Source organism: Capra hircus, chromosome 24 (genome assembly GCF_001704415.2).
Source record: "Capra hircus breed San Clemente chromosome 24, ASM170441v1, whole genome shotgun sequence".
In the NCBI taxonomy this organism is placed as follows: domain Eukaryota; kingdom Metazoa; phylum Chordata; class Mammalia; order Artiodactyla; family Bovidae; genus Capra; species Capra hircus.
The window spans coordinates 24,916,916-24,934,489 of record NC_030831.1 but is presented as its reverse complement, the minus strand read 5'-3'; positions in this window follow the sequence as shown (position 1 = coordinate 24,934,489).

Genomic DNA, 17,574 nt, shown 5'->3' with positions numbered 1-17,574 from the left:
CAGCAGGGGCTACTCTCTAGTTGGGGTGCATGGACTTTTCATTGTGCTGATTTCTCTGGTTGTAGAGTTTGGGCTTTAGGCTTAGTAGTTGTGGTACACAGGCTTCGTTGCTCTGCAGCATGTGGGATCTTCCTGGACCAGAGATTGAACCCGTGTCCCCTGCAATGGCAGGTGGATTCTTAACTATTGGACCTCCAGGGAAGCCCTGAAATAAATAATTTCTAATAAGACTCAGGCAATGCCAATGCTGGTGGCCTGGGGGAATCACTTTGGGTAAAAAAGTTGTTTTTTTAAAATTAATTAATTAATTTTAATTGGAGGCTAATTACAATATCGTGGTGGTTTTTGCCATACATTGACATGAATCAGCCATGGGTGTACATGTGTTACCTATCCTGAACCCCCTCCCACATTCCTCCCCATCCCATTCCTCAGGGCATCCCAGAGCACCAGCCCCGAGCACCCTGTCTCATGCATCGAACGTGGACTGGCCATCTGTTTCACATATGATAACATACGTGTTTATACACATTTTCGTCCCTAGTACTTAGTAGAATGTTTGGCACATGACAATTGTCTATTGAATGAATAGTCTACTTTTCCAAACTCACCTACTAATACTTTCCTTCACATAACTCAATCTGAAAGCACTGTCTTAACCCTAACCGGTATTTCCAGTTTCCCATGTCAATTTCCTTGCTCACGATGTTACTCTCACTTGGAGACCTAGCTCACTTTTATCTCAGGTTGAAAACAATTTTGCAAATTCATCTCAAAAACCATGTTCTCGTAACGGCTTTATCAATTATCTCCATAGAGAAATAATCTTCTCCTGCTCTCCCTGATGTTACTTCATTATAAAAAAGATAGAAAACAGGCATATCTGTTCGTCCATCTTTCTCACATGCTGGCTTTTGTTATGCTTGCTTCTGTTCACATCTTTTATCCCCAAACCCAGAACCTCCAGACTACATACACCTCAGGGGGAAAGGAGTCTAAATCTTTTATTCTCTAATTACTGTTTACATACGGTACTCAGGAAGTGTTCATAAAAGAAATGAAATCAGTGAACGTGAGTGAATGAGTCAAGGCAAAAACTTTGTAGGAAAGAGAAAGGACCTTGGCTTCCCCATTTTTCCTTAAAAAAAATTATTTATGGTTGCATTGGGTCTTCGTTGCTGCAAGGGTTTTTCTCCAGCTGCAGCGAGTGGGGACCACTCTCTAGCTGTGGTGCCCAGGCTCCTCACTGTGGTGGCTTCTTTCGTGCAGCACAGGCTCTAGGGTGTGTGGACTTCAGTAGCTGCGGTGCGCGGGCTCAGTATTTGCGACTGGCAGGCTCAGTGGTTGCAGTGTGCCAGTTTAGTTGCCCCGAGGCATGTGGGGTCTTAGTTCCTAAACCAGGGATTGAACCATGTCTCCTGCACTGACAGGTAAATTCTTTTTTAAATTAATTAATTAGTTTTTAAAATTAAGGATGTTATTTATGTTTTTTAAAATTTATTTGTTTTTAATTGGAGGATGATTGCTTTACAGTGTTGGTTTCTGCCATATATCAACATGAATTAACCATAGGTATACATATGTCTCGGAGAAGGAAATGGCCACCCACTCCAGTATTCTTGCCTGGAGGATCCCAGGGATGGGGGAACCTGGTGGGCTGCCGTCTATGGGGTCGCACAGAGTTGGACATGACTGAAGTGACTTAGTGTACATATGTCTCCTCTCCCTCTTGAACCTCCTTCCCACCTCCTACCCCATCCCACCCCACTAAGATGTCACAGAGCCCCAGTCTGAGCTCCCTGAGTCATACAACAAATTCTCACTGATCTATTTCACATATGAGAATATGTGTATATGTTTCTATGCTACTGTCTCAGTTTGCCCCACCCTCTCCTTCCTCCTCTGTGTCCACAAGGCTGGCAAGCTAGTTCTTAACCACTAGACCATCAGGGAAGTCCCTCAGCTTCCCTTCTTGAATTTTCATATGTGGATAGCTCAGGGGCACATTTAACTGTCATATGTATCTTTTAGAATCTAGATAAGCCAGTGGGCGAGTGGACAATTTAGATAAAGGAGGAGTGATAGATTTTATTGGGGTTATGGAGGGTTCTGCTGTTTGGTTTTTAAGGCATGAAGATGGAGCCAGGGGTGTCATAGTGCCATACCTCTGCTCTATGGGTTGTTCCTCTTCCCTACTCAAGAGATGAAATCACCCTGAATCATCTTGACACCAAGATTCATGAAAATACTCCATGGGAATGCAAAAATGAGTGTTCTAGAGGGTGATTAACTCTTTTAATATGCAGTCATCTAACTGAACGTCAGAGAATTTGGGAATCTCCTGAATAAATTGATTTTGTTCCCTTGGATACAGGGTCCCAGGTTCCAGAATGAAGTATCCACAAGCTAAATACACACACATTAAATCTCAGAGCACAATGGCATATATATTGTACATAAATCAAGAACCTGCTTTTAAATTAACAAACAGTTCTATCAAACCTGATTTTTATTTTGCTTTGTAAATAAGAGATTGATGGTCCAAACTTTTTTAAAAAAGAAAAATGGTCTAAAAAAAGAAATGGGTCTATCACCGGCTTATTTCATGACTGTGTTCATGAAAAATAGACTATAATTTGCCCATCGGAGACTTCAACATGCTACGTTGTTGACATATAGGCAATATGAGGTATTGTTTGCTTCAGTAGACAAAACTGTTTCTCTTCCACTCTTTTTTATTTTATTATTAATTTGCCTGGCATTTTCAAAAAATAAATTAAAGGTAAATTTTCTCATGTTGTGACATCACAATTTCTGAATCAGTAGAATCTAGCTGGAAAGGTTTCCGACATTCGTTCCCCATCCACCTTTAGCAGTTTTACTTTCCATGCTGTCATCACTAACCAGATGAACTAGATGAGACTGGATCTGCTATGCAAATAATATAATTTACAAACACCTAATACTCCTTTGCTTTTGACTCCAGTGAGAGCATTCAAGGAAAAATTAAGAGTGGGTAATAAATAATCAGATCACTTCAATTTTCTTTGAGATGGAAAATGATCTTTACTTCATCCTCTCCATTAGGACCAAGAAAAAAAAAAGTTGAGTCATAGCCATCAAGACTGGCCAATGTTTTGAGAAATATATCTATCAAAACATTAAACTGAGCAGGGTTCAAAGCAGAGTTTGTTCTGCGAGGGTTATTTTAGGATTCCAGGTAAGTCGATCTTCGCTACTCCTCTCTCTGCTGTTCACCACATCCTCCTCCCCGGTTGCCCTTAATTTTTATGAGGTGCTATGAAATAAATCGTCCCGATAAGGATCTGCACTGTCTCTTGGCGCGCGGGCGCTTGTGGGTGTGTTTACTCACTGCGTTCTCTCCTGCATCACTTCCTCCTCTCCACCCACCACTTCCTGCCCTCACTTCTCTGCGCAGACTATCTCGGTCCTTCCAGCTCTCTCCCACCCACTTCTCAGTTCCCACAGCCTGGCTCCTTGTCTCTCTGGGGCCTCATAAATGAACAAAACGTGTAGCAATCATAGAAGTGACAGGTGCTGCTGTCTGGCAGCAGCATGTACATCTGCTGACATACACTGTGACATCTGACCGCATGTACTCCTTCTTAATACTGTAAACACCTCCCGAGCACATCACCTCAATGAACTGTTCTTTCAAAGGGTTTGGATATTCAAAAACGTATCAGCAAAATGCTGCTCTCAACAGCAAGGGAAAATTGCCGTCTTAACTGTGATACAATTTTAGGAATGTGTTTTAGAAAGAAAATTACATCTCTAGGGAAAGGACTTGTGGGCACAGCAGAGGAAGGAGAGGGTGGGACGAACTGAGAGTAGCTTTGGGGTATATACACTGCTGCTAAGTCACTTCAGTCGGGTCCGACTCTGTGCGACCCCCCAGACGGCAGCCTACCAGGCTCCCCCGTCCCTGGGATTCTCCAGGCAAGAACACTGGAGTGGGTTGCCATTTCCTTCTCCTGATATATACACTACCAGGTGTAAAACAGATAGCCAGTGGGAACCTGCCGTGTCACACAGGGAGCTCAGCTTGATGCTCTGTGATGGCCTGAAGGGGTGGATGGGGTGGGGTGAGAGGGAAGCTCAGGAGGGAGGGGATATAGGTGTACTTTCAGCTCATTCATGCTGTTGTACAGCAGAAACAAACACAACATTGTAAAACAATTGTCTTCCGATGAACAACAAAAAAGAGAAAAATATGTCTGTTTTTTCATCTATCAGTTGGTCGATCTCTTCCTTACTCTTTTCACCCCTGACATCTCATCCTTTGTGGATGTTTCTGGAAGTCTTTCACCCACTTCCTCCAAACTTTGTGGTTTGACTTTCAAAGTCTAGTTTTCGATGAGGGAAATAAATAAATAAAAAGCTTGTTTATTATTCTGTCATTATTGCTTTATCATCATGGCATGAAATACTGAATAATGAGCAGGCAAACACCCATTTTATGGGCCTATTGCAATCTTCCTTGTATAATTAATATCTATCATTAGATGAAAGTCATATCATTTGCAATTTGATGCAGCTTTCTTTAGAATTTCTTGATGACTCCAAGGTGGTTTATATGCTAGTGCACCTGTTGCATGTAATCAGGTTTTATTAGATAAATAAGCATCAAGCCCTTTGCATGCTCTCCTTCACTACTCATCTTCTCAAAGGGCCACTTGCAGTGGGGAAAAGCAGCCTTTATTATAGCTGCTTTGCATAATAAGGCTGTCTCTCCCTTCTTCTGCCTCCTCACCTCCCACCAGGAGGAAATATTGCATCTGTCTCTCTTTGAGGGCATTCAGGCTGGATGGCCTTGTGATAAAGCACAGAAGTTGGAGGCATATAAATCTAACACATATCCGTTAAAAATAATCATCTCAGACTAGGTTCACGATACACTGCTCGAGTTCTGTGTTTTATCTTATTCCTGAAAACAATAGCTGCTGCTAACATTAAAAACACAGCTTCTTATAATAGTGTCTTATCTCCTCCCTTAATTGCCCAGACAAAGCTGGAGAGAAACTGGGTCACTCATTCACCGGGTTTAAGTTTACATGGGAACCTGCTGGTTTTCTTTGTCATAGGCTCTGAGGTAGCTAAGGCTGTTGCTAACCTCATATATCATGACAACGTCGCCCTGGGAATCCCGGTGTCCTCAGAGGTCCTGTCATGGCTCACAGTGAGCCAGAGGAGCCCGTGAACGCACACAGAGAAAAGTGCAAATCCATCACCATGACTGAACTGGCAATTTCAATGTCAGGCCCTCTGATCGGGTCAATGGCCCCGGCCTCGAGCGTGAGTGATGGCTTATTCGTTCATTTGGCAGAGCTCTCCCCTGACCCTGAACACTGAGGATGAGTAAGCTCGTCTCCAGGTGAGACTCAGAAGGCCTGGATGCTAAAAGCCTTACCATCACCCACACAGTTCATTGCACAACTTCCTGACTTCTACAACTCCAGTACCCTCCTCCTTTTCCTCCGAAGCTGCAAGGTTTTGCTTGTGCCATGGGTAAGAGGAATCAGACAGTGGACAATCAGTGCTAATGGACACTTCTCCAAATATCAATGAATAATTTCTACTGTGTATTTGTGGAGGAGCTAGAAATTCCTAGTGACCAATCCTCGGTTAGAAGAGAGTTTTTCTTTTTCTTTTTTTTTTCTCTCTTTTTTAAAAATCACATTTTGTGTCTTGCATGCCTAAGGAAATTTCTCTCTTGTTTTTATTAGAATAGAGAGTCTCTAAAAGTGTTTCTGGGGTAACAGTCCATTAAGTGGATAAGAATGCTGAAGTCAGACTGTCAGGGTCTTAATCTCTTCTTTCACACACTTAATGGACTTGTGGACAAGTTCCTTAACTTCTCTAAACTGGATTTTTCTCATCTATACAATGGGAATGATCATGGTACCTATTTCATAAACTTGTTCTTGTGTATGATTCCACAGAAAATACTACCAGCGGTGAGACAGAAGTGAAATCTAGAGACAGTGTGAAAATGCCACTCAGTTGTGTCTGACTCTTTGCAACCCCATGGACTACAGCCCGGCAGGCTCCTCTATCCATGGGATTTTCCAGGAAAGAATACTGGAGTGGGGTGCCATTTCCTTATCCAGGGAATATTCCTGACCCAGGGATCGAACCCAGGTCCCCCACATTGCAGGCAGACTCTTTACCATCTTGGATCCAAACTCAGCAAACCATGTGATGTAGGTAAATATTTAACCTCTCTGAGCCTTATCATTTTTTTTAAATAAAAATGAGGATAATTATTTCTGTTGGAATATGTTTTGGTGAGATTGTATAACTTAATATCTGTAACACAGCTGGAATATCATAGGTGCTCAATAGATGTTAGTTGTCTCACATTAAATCATCAGGAACAACATGGTAGACAAAAAAGCATGAACTTTGGATAGAAATTGACTTGAAACTCAAGTCTACGATGTAATAGCAGTGTGGGCTCAACTTGGACAAATTACATCTGTTTTTGAGCTTTAGTTTCCTCATCTCTAATGTCATCAGATTGCTTTGAAAATTAATTGAAAAACAAAATGTGCTATATTTATATAAATTTCAGGGCTCAGTTTCCTGACAAAGATCCGTATAGTCAAAGTTATGGTTTTTCTAGTAGTCATGTACAGATGTGTGAGTTGGACCATAAGGAAGGCTGAGTGTGGAAGAATTGATGCTGTCAAATTGTGGTGTTGGAGAAGACTCTTGAGAGTCCCTTGGACGGGCAAGGAGATCAAACTTTGTCCCACTGATGTGAAGAGTTAACTCATTGGAAAAGACCCTCATGCTGGGAAAGATTGAGGCTAGGAGGAGAAAGGGGCGACAGAGAATGAGATGACTGGATGGCATCACTGACTCAATGGACATGAGTTTGAGCAAACTCTGGGAGGTAGTGAAGGACAAGGAAGGCTGGTGTGCTGCAGTCCATGGGGTCACAAAGAGTCTGACACGACTGAGCGGCTGAACAACAACAACAGGGCTCACAGTCAATATAAATCCTCTTCCCCTCCTCCCTTGGGCTTCTAGAAGTCAAATGTTCAACAAGAAAAAAGTAAAGTAAAATCAAATCAATGGCAATAGCAACACATTGAACTCTGATGGTAGTTAGATGAAAGGGACTAGCATTTCTTATTTCAGATAAAGGAACATCAAGCAAACCACATACCCATGGTTTGGACTCTACTGTGGTCTCTCTCTCTCTTTTTTTTTTAAAGATTTGTTTATTTGTTTATTCATTTTTGGCTGTGCTGGGTCTTTATTGCTATGCGAGCTTTCTCCACTTGCAGTGAGCTGGGACTATTCTTAGTTGCAGTGAGTGGACTTCTCATTGTGGTCGCATCCGCTGTTGCAGAATACAGACTCCAGGGTGCAGACTCAATAGGTGTTGCACATGGGGTCAGTTGCCCCACGGCATGTCGGACCAGGGGTCAAACTCGCGTCCCCTGCAATGGCAGGTGGATTCTTAACCACTAGACCATCAGGGAAGCCCTACTGTGGTCTCTTGACTACATAGGGAGGATTGTTTATAAAAATGCAGTGGGTGAGTATCAGAGGATATGATTAGGGGTTGGAAGTCCCATTTTGAAAAGCTTCTGAAGAAGAGGTGAGTGAGAGCTGCAGGTTTAACTTATGCAGATTTCAAAGTTAGACAATAACTAGCATCTCTGTTGGGTGCATGTGACAGTTTCAGAGAAACCTGACTTGTGGGAATGAGAGGACCCCTTTCGGGCCTCCAAACTTCAAAGAGAGTCCAGCGGCCCCACCCCACCTTGGCATGCCTTGGCACTGAAAACTTTCCACTTTATGTGATCACGAAACACTGTATTTGAGGCCCTATTCTTTAAAAACCAACAAAAAATGTTGCAAGAAATTATAGAGGGAGCTTGCACAGCTGATGACTGCTAGGAAACAAACCAAACCAAGAAAAGCAGGCCAACATAAATTCTCACCAGAAAACAGAGGATGTGAGTGCTTTCTGGCCAAAAGAGATTCAGGAAATTCAAATCAAAGGATTTGAGAGACTGAGACTTATTTTGTTAAACTCTTATGGTTTCTCACTTCCACTTTATGAGGAAAATGTAAGCAACAAAGGCCCTCAACATTGTGTCCTGGGTTCTCATGCTGAGGTTCTAAATACTTTCAGTGAATATTATGTAATATCTCCCAGGTTCACAGACCAAACTATTCATTGGCATTTACTTCCCCATATTGTATTCCTTAGGAAGATAATGGAACCTTCAAGTGGTCCTATTGCAGAGAGAAGGAAAGTCTCCAAACTTGATGGGCTTGTCAGAATTAAGACATGCAGGCTTTGAAAATGAGTTTAGAACTAGATGCATCTATATTTTGTGCTATGATCTGTCCTTCTGATGGTGTTTTGGGATGGCAAAAGGTTGGGAAGAGATAAATGTAACTGAAATGAAAGTGTGATGGTTTACATGGTAAAAGTAATTCTACATTGTCCAAAACATATAATGTGAAAAAAACAAAACATCTAATATCTCACTGTTTAGTCTATCACTGTTAATATTTTGGTTTACTTTCCTCTGATATCCTTGTTGGAGGCTTTTTGGATGCCATTTATTTCTTTTTTCTAGTTATGATCATGCTAACTATACATCTTTGAATTCTGTGTTTTATTTTATTTATTTAATTCATCATATTGTGAATTCTCCATGAACATAATATTGATTGCTACTTTTTATTTGGATTAAGTCTTTCATCTTCCGTTCCCTATCTCTTTCTGTGCATTTATTTCTATCTTTCAATCTTTGTGATCTCTGGACAGTTGTTTTATATAGAATAACAAGTATAGGAAAAAAGAGGGGACTCTGAAAAGGACTGCTTCAAATCGAATAGTGTGAACTGTCATAAAAGAAGAATCAATGTGAAGTATAAGTCTGTCATTACCATCCTGTTTTGGAGCAGCTAATATTGAAAAATTTATTCAGTTTTTTCTCCTTAATGATACATGTTCATTATAAGCAATAGTCAAGCAAAATATATCCTATGGAGAGGATGGAAGTTCCTTTCTCTTAAATTTCCCTCCCTAGGGATAACTTCTTTAGTCATTTGCACTGCCTTCCAGACTTTTAAAAAATGCGTATATCAACACATATGTGAACGTTTTGCTTTTAAACAATATGAGATCATTCTAGGCATAGTTCTGCACCTTATTGTTTCTACTTTCTGTACCATTGACTTCTTTCCATTAGTTTATATAATTCATGCTGTTTTGGCAAGCACTTTTGACACTACTCCATTGCGTGGCTGAGCCACAATTTATTTAACCATTCTCTGATCAAGGAACATATGGGTTATCTGTTTCTTTTTGGTGTATTAAATAGCGCTGCAGTCGATACTCTCAAGGATATATCTTTGCCCACTTGCATTTCTGAAAGAAATGTTCCAGAAGTAAAATCACTTGGTCAAAGGTATGAATAATTTGGGGGGAAGGTGGCAGGTCACTCTCTCTTTGTTTAATATGCTCCATCTGACTTTTAAAAAATTAATTAATCTATTTGGCTGTGCTGGGTCTTGGTTGCAGTATATGGGAGCCAGTTTCCTGACCAAGAATCGAACGTAGGCCTCCAGGGCTGGGATCGCAGGGTCTTAGCCACTGGACCACCAGGGAAGTCCCCAGATGAGTCTCTTAAAACCTCTCATGAGTGGACTTCCCCCTGGCAATGGATGAGCGTCTCCATTTTCCCACACCCTCACCTTCTCAAAAGGTGGGGATTGCTGAGTCTGAAGCAAACCATCTCAAGATACAGTTTCTCATTATTTGATACATCTCTACATGTTCACCATTTCTCTGTTATATTCCAAGTCAAAAATTATTTTGGGAAAAGAAGGAAGAAAGGAGAGGCAGAGAATGAGTAGAGGAGACAGAGCACCTGGTCACCGTCTGCCTGGTTTCAAGTTTGCCATCACTGACGTGCAGGCAGGTAGTTAGAACCTTGAAAGCAGCTAAAAAATGTTGCAATGTCTTGCCTTCTGGATGCTTCCCCCCCTGCCCCGCATTTTTTTTTTATTGTGTTAAAACACACATAAAATTTACTATCTTAACCATTTTCAGGTGTACAGTTCAGAAGTGTTAAGTACTTTTGTATTTTCATGCAACCATACCAGTATTCATCTTGAGAACTCTTAATCTTGCAAAATTATGCTCTATTAAACAACAACTCCTGTTTCCTCCCTCCTGCCAGCCTTGAGCAATCACCATCTTCTCTACTCTGAACTTGACTATTCTAGATACCTCGTATATACAGAATCATACAGTATTTGTGTTTTTTTTTTTTTTTGTGACATGCTTATTTCACTTAGCATAATGTCCTCCAGGTACATCTATGCTGTAGCATATATCAGAATTTCCTTCTTTTTTAAGGCCAAATAACATTGCACTGTATGTTTGTACCATAGTTTGCTTATCTGTTCATCTGTTGAAACACACTTGGATTACCTCCATGTTTTAACTATTCTGAATAATGCTGCTATGAACATGGTCCTACACATTTTTCTTTGAGATCAGAAGTGTATACCCAGAAGTAGAATTGTTTGACCATATGGTAACTGTATTCTTATTTGTTTGAAGAACTGCCATAATGTTTTCCAAAGTGCTGTGTAATTTTACATTCCCACTAACAATGCATAGGCGTTATAATTTCTCTGCTGCTGCTGCTGCTGCTAAGTCGCTTCAGTCGTGTCCAACTTTGTGCGACCCCATAGACAGCAGCCCATCAGGCTCTGCCATCCCTGGGATTCTCCAGGCAAGAACACTGGAGTGGGTTGCCATTTCCTTCTCCAGTGCATGAAAGTCCTTGCTAATGCTTACAATTTTCTATTTAAAAAAATATTTATTATTTATTTATTTGGTAGAACCAGGTCTTAATTGTGACATGTAGGAGGCTCTTGAGAGTCCCTTGGACTGCACGGAGATCCAACCAGTCCATTCTGAAGGAGATCAGCCCTGGGATTTCTTTGGAAAGAATGATGCTAAAGCTGAAACTCCAGTACTTTGGCCACCTCATGCAAAGAATTGACTCATTGGAAAAGACTTTGATGCTGAGAGGGATTGGGGGCAGGAGGAGAAAGGGACGACAGAGGATGAGATGGCTGGATGGCATCACTGACTTGATGGACGTGAATCTGAGTGAACTCTGGGAGTTGGTGATAGACAGGGAGGCCTGGTGTGCTGCGATTCATGGGGTCGTAAAGAGTCGGACACGACTGAGCGACTGAACTGAACTAAACTGAGGATCTAGTTCCTTGACCAGGGATCGAATGCAGGCATATTGCCCTGGGAGCACGGAGTCTTAATCACTGGACCAGCAGGGAGGTTTCTTCTATTTTTTTGATAGTAGCCATCCTAATAGGTACAAAGTAGTTCTGGATGCTTTGTGAGCTGTAGCACTCCTTTTTCAGACAGGCCCAGCTGAGGTCAGCACATGGGTCACAGTAATAACACCTCAGCTATCTGAGCCTTAAAGACCATGATTAGGGGTGAGTGGAAGAAGGGGTGAGAGACAAATACTGCTGTGCTAACTCAACTGCTCAACTGCACTAACTACCAAGCACTCAACTGCACTAACTACCAACTACTCAGCATGCTGATATTGAAGGAAGCGCATGAATATTTGCCAAGGAAAGAGACAGCCTTTTACAGCTGCCCCCAGGAGATACTCTCCTAGCACTTTCTTTGCATTTGCTGTGAAATTAAGGACTTAGTTGGGTGGCTTAGTTTGATTTTCTCTCCTTTTCTTTCAACTGCAGGATTCCTGAGGGCAAGAAGTATGTCTGTAGGGTTACCCATGTTCCCCAAACACAGGCACCACAAGATAAAATGCTTAATAATCATCTGACATGGATTTCCTTTGTGGTCCAGTGGCTGGGAGTCTGCCTGCCAGTACAGGGGACACAGGTTTGATCCCTGGTCTGGGAAAATCCCACGTGCTGTGGAGCAACTAAACCTGTGAGCTGCAACTCTGAAGACTATGTTCTAGAGCCTATGCTCTGCGACAGGAGAAGCCACAGCAGTGAGAAGCCCGCACATTGCTATGAAAGGTATTCCATGCTCCCTGCAACTAGAGAAAGCCCACGAGCACAGCAATGAAGACCTAGCAGGGCCCAAAATTTAATTAATTAATTACAAGGCAATGGTCTCATAGTCACAAGAGCGCACCTCCTGTTCCCTTCTTTGTGGAGGTGTTAAGGACCTGCATTGCTGCTGCTGCTGCTAAGTCACTTCAGTCGTGTCCGACTCTGTTGTGACCCCATAGACGGCAGCATATCAGGCTCCGCCGTCCCTGGGATTCTCCAGGCAAGAACACTGCAGTGGGTTGCCATTTCCTTCTCCAGTGCATGAAAGTGAAAAGTGAAAGTGAAGTCGCTCAGTTGTGTCCGACCTTCAGCGACCCCATGGACTGCAGCCTTCCAGGCTCCTCTGCCCATGGGATTTTCCAGGCAAGAGTACTGGAGTGGGGTGCCATTGCCTTCTCCGAAGGACCTGTATTACAGAGAGGAAACTCATAGCAATGACAGTTAGGAAGAAAAAAAAAACCAGACTTTGGTTTTTAAAGTAGTTATAGGTTAACAGCAAAATCGAGTGGAAAATAAAGAGATTTCCCACATACCCCTCCCCCCAACCTCTCCCTCTATCAGCAATCCCCACCACAGTGGTGCATCTGTTAATAATCAATAAACCTACATTGACACATCATTATCACCCAAAAGTCATAGTTTACCTTAGGGTTCACTTCTTTTTTTTTTTTTTTCAAAGCTGACATCTTTATTTCCTGTTCAGATTTTTTTTATAGCTTTTTGTTTTGGCCTTGCCGCGTGGCACACAGGTTTCCCCACCAGGAATCAAACCCACTTCCCTTACCCACTGGACCCCCCATGGAAGTCCCCCAGGGTTCACTCTTGGTATTTCACATTTTATGGGTTGGACAAATGTATAAGTAACATGTGTGCACCACTATCGTATCACACAGAATAGTTTCACTGTCCTCAGATCAATGATGCTGTCAAATTTTTTAAAAACATTTTTTGTTTTCATCATTCAAAATTGTATAAACATTTGAGAAGAGGAACAGAACATGTTTGATGGCTATAAGCAGAGGGCTTCAGTGAGTACAGGGTCCCAGGAGCTGTGTTAGGTGACCCAGGGATTGAACCCGGGTCTCTGAGGTCTCATCTGCATTGGCAGGCGGAGTTTTCCGCTAGTGCCACCTGGGAAGCCCACAGCGACACACGGAGCATCCCAAGCCGGACCCTGGTGAGCTGCCAGGAGAAAGCGGAGTGGCTGTGCCCAGTGGGGTTGGCCGCAAGCGAAGAGTCAGGTGCCTGTGTGGGGGCCAGGGTAACTCCGGTAACCGGGTTTTGATTAGAAGTCAAGGGTCACAGAGTTTGGAGAATCCAGTGAGCATTTTCTGTTTCAGTGTGGACAAAGACACCAGGAAGAGGGCCAAGTTCTGAAACGGCATGTAGAGGCCAGATTTTCTTGTAAGTACTGGCTGAAGTGGCTTGCCTAAGCCTCTTAACGAGGGGATTTAATCCCCCAGCAGGTGAAAAATGACCCAGGGCTTTTTCCACAGAGCGCTTTGCCAAATTCTACGGTTAAGCACAGTCTGGAGGCTATTAGCCTTCTGCCCACATAAGAATGAATCAAAATTAAGGTGAGGGAATTAAAACCAAGGTTAGATTCAAGTTAAGAAATAATTAAAAACCGTTTAAGGGAATCAGGAAGTTATGCAATGTAGCTCTTTTTCATTGTCTTTTTTTCTCTTTCAAATAATATATATCATTTTTTTATTGTTAAATGCTCATGTTTGTGTTTAGTCTATAGGGACTGCTATTTCAGTAAGGTTATCATGCTATGGAGAGGAACATACTGGAAATATAACTCGCTGTTCACTTAGCACTGGGAAATTGATAGAACCCTTGACCTAGGGTCCCCTAGGGGGCGCCACCACCACCTGGTGCTCTAAACAACGTTTCGAGTCCACCGGTCTCACACAAAGCCTTGACCTTCCAGGAAGCATGTCTGGCAAATGCATAATCTTACAATGAAAATGATTGTTGAGGTTGCAATACTGCCAAAGATTTAATATTTCCTGTACATTACTTTTATGACAGCGATGACTATGGGGCTTTCATGTATGTCATCCTCTCAGCAGTCCTACAATTACAGAATATCATAATCACCATTTGCAGATGAGGAAACTGAGGCTGGCAAGTTTCAGTGACTTCCCCAAACTTCCCAGGTGGTGCAGTAGTAAGAATACGACCGGCAAGGCAGGAGACGGAGGACACACAAGTTTGATCCCTGGGTCAGGAAGATCCCCTGGAGGAGGAAATGGCAACCCACTCCAGTATTGTTGCCTGGAAAATTCCATGGACAGAGGAGCCTGGTGGGCTACAGTCTGTGGGGTTGCAAAGAGTCGGACATAACTGAGCACGCCTACATGCACTCCCGCCAGGGTCAGAGAGCTAGGCCTGCTGGACCTGTGGGGGTGAAATCAGATTCGTCTGACCCCGGGAATATGCTCCTTCCCAAAACTTACTGTTTGAATTTTACACAACAAAGAACAGTGAGATGTTTTGTGATTTTTTTTTCCTGGGGGTGATGTAGGATGTAGGCCCACAGTTAATGTGTTGAGGAGCATTTAAGAATAAGTATTTTGGGGGAAATTCCCTGGTGGTCCAGTGATTAAGCATCTACCTTGCAATGCAGGGGACATGGGTTTGATCCCTAGTCGGGGAACTAAGATCCCACCTGCCATGGAGCAGCAACGCCCATGAGTCACAACTGCTGAGCCTGCACCGCAACTAGAGAGCCCATGAGCTGCAATGAAAGAGCCCATGTGCTGCAACCAGGACCAGATGCAGCCAAATAAGTAAATAATAAATAAATGTTCAAAAAGAATAAGTATTTCAACATAACTGGATCAAGATATTGTTGGCCTTCTGTTTTAGAAAACTGGAGGAGATCTTTTCCCAAGGTGGTTGTGCACCCAAGAGAAATAAGAGAAAGCAAAATCTATTAGAACACCAAAGTCTACAAATTAAGATCTATTCACCAAGTATTTACTGAAGGACTTTTATTCCAGGTATTGTTGTTGTTGCTCAGTTGCTAAGTTGTGTCTCTTTGAGACCCCATGAACTGCAGCACACCAGGCGTTATTCCCTGAGTTTGCTCAGACTCATTGTCATCGAGTCAGTGGTGCCATCCAACCATCTCATCCTCTGTCGCCCCCTTCTTCTCTTGCCCTTAATCTTTCCCAGCATCAGGGTCTTTCCCAATGGCATGGTGATATACAAATGAATTGGGTATGATTTCTGCCTGCAGTGAACATGGCTAGTTATAGACATGTCATGTCATACTTTCTTACCTCTATTTTAGCACAAAACTCTAATGTCTTGGACACAAAGGAATATTAAATCATTAAAAAAAGTGAAACCACTCTTATTTGGTCTTCCTCCTGTCTTAGAAACCCCTCCTCCCCAATTTTTCCTCCACTTACTCAAGATTCAGATTCCAATTTGAGCTTCTTCCTCCTTCTACCCATTCTTTTCTGATGACCCTACATACTCCCATTTCTTCAACCACCATCTACATTTAGACTTTTTTCCTGAGTTCCAGACCTTATGTTTCCAATGGTCAATTATGTTTCTTATTCAGCACGCTCAAAACTCTTCTATTGGCAATTTCAGTTAAGGTCATTGTCAATCACTCAGTTTTCTAAGCCAGAAACCTGGGCCTCATTTTAGATTTTTCCTTTTCCTTTCAACTGGTCACTGAGCCTGTAAAGGATGTTTGTTAAACATCTAAGTCTCTTTCTTTTTAAAGGTTTCACTCTTTAGTCTGAGTACATATCATTTATTTGAGATACTGCAAAACTTATTCCTTCCTCCAATGTCACCTTGCCCAATTCAACTTTTCACTCCTACCCCATTTAGACCCTTCTAAAAATGTGTTATTTTCAGGTGAAAATCCTTTAATTGGCTCACCTCTCCTACAGCATAAGTCATGGTTTAGAGCAGGAACTTGGGAGCCAGAGCACCGTAGTGGGAATCTCAGCTCCATCCCTGACAGGCTTATATAAGGGCCATTAAGTTACTTAATCTCTGTGTCCATTACTCATTGTAAAATGTGAGATGTATTTACTGCATAGGATTTTTTCAAGGATTACACGCAGTGACATTTGTAAGGTACTTAAAACAGCACCTGATACAGAGCAATCTCTCAGGAAGTATTTGTTAACTAAACGAGGTGCAAACATATCCCTCTAATATATGAGACCTGCAGGGACTTCTCTGGCCCATGCCCACTTTTCCAGTTGCATTTATTTTCCTCCAGGCCACTTATATTCTATCCATATTGAACTGAAAACTCAGTGCTCTCATATACATCTAGACCTTTATATTTTATATCTTCCACATAAGATTTCCCACATTCTATATCTTCTGCATAAGATTTCTTTCCTCATGATCTCTTGAAGATTCCTACTAATAATGTAAAGTTCATTCAGGATTTACCTCTGTCGTAAAGCCTAGAAAACAGTCAACTGCTTCTCTGTCCTCCCAGAGCTGTGTGTACCTCTGTTACAGCTTCCCTGGGGCTCAGATGGTAAAGAATCTGCCTGCAATGCAGGATATCCAAGTTCAATCCCTCAGGGAAGATCCCTGGGTCAGAGAAAATTCCCTGGAGAAGGAAATGGCAACCCACACCAGTATTTTTACCTGGGGGATTCCCTGGACAGAGGAGCCTGGTGGGCTACATACAGTCCATGGAGTTGCAAAGAGTCGGACACGATGGAGCGACTTTCACCTCCATTCCAGCACTCGCCATACTGCCCCGACTGCTACTTTACAAGTATATGTAACTTACTAGACTATTATGTCCATGAGTACAGGGACTACATTTGTTCTCTTCCTTCTTTGTATCTCCAGTACCTACTGAAATATGAGGCCCAGATATATGCTGTGTAAATATGTGTTGTTATTATTTTCTTTTGCTATAATATTGTAGTTGGAAGGGATTTAAACACTTTGCCCAACATAAATCTGTGGAAACTGAAGACAGGAGATAAAGATTTGCCCAAGATTTTCTTGCTAGAGAGTCATAAAAGTGGGGCTAGAACCTTGTTTCCTTTCTTCTCTTTCAGTGCTTTTTTCCCTACATTATACAGCGGAACTCCTCTTCCTTCACCATCTACAGGTTCGCAAAGAGCTGTGAACCAAATGACCTACATAAATGCCTATCTGTTTGCTCTGCTTTAACTCTTGGCAGGAATTTCGAACGCTGAGATTACACTCCACCTGGTGGCAATTTACCTAAATTGCAAGTGCCTTTTGGTGTCGGTGACCATTCTCTCTTTGGTGCTTCTCTGCTGTTATAGGTTTTTCTTTCTCATTTTCTTTTGTGGGGTTTTCATCTCTTGCCAGTTCAGTAAATATCAGGGTTTCTTTGGGTTCTGGGCCCTACACACTTATTCTACACACTTTCTTTGATGGTGATGGGGATTCATGTGCTCTTGAGCT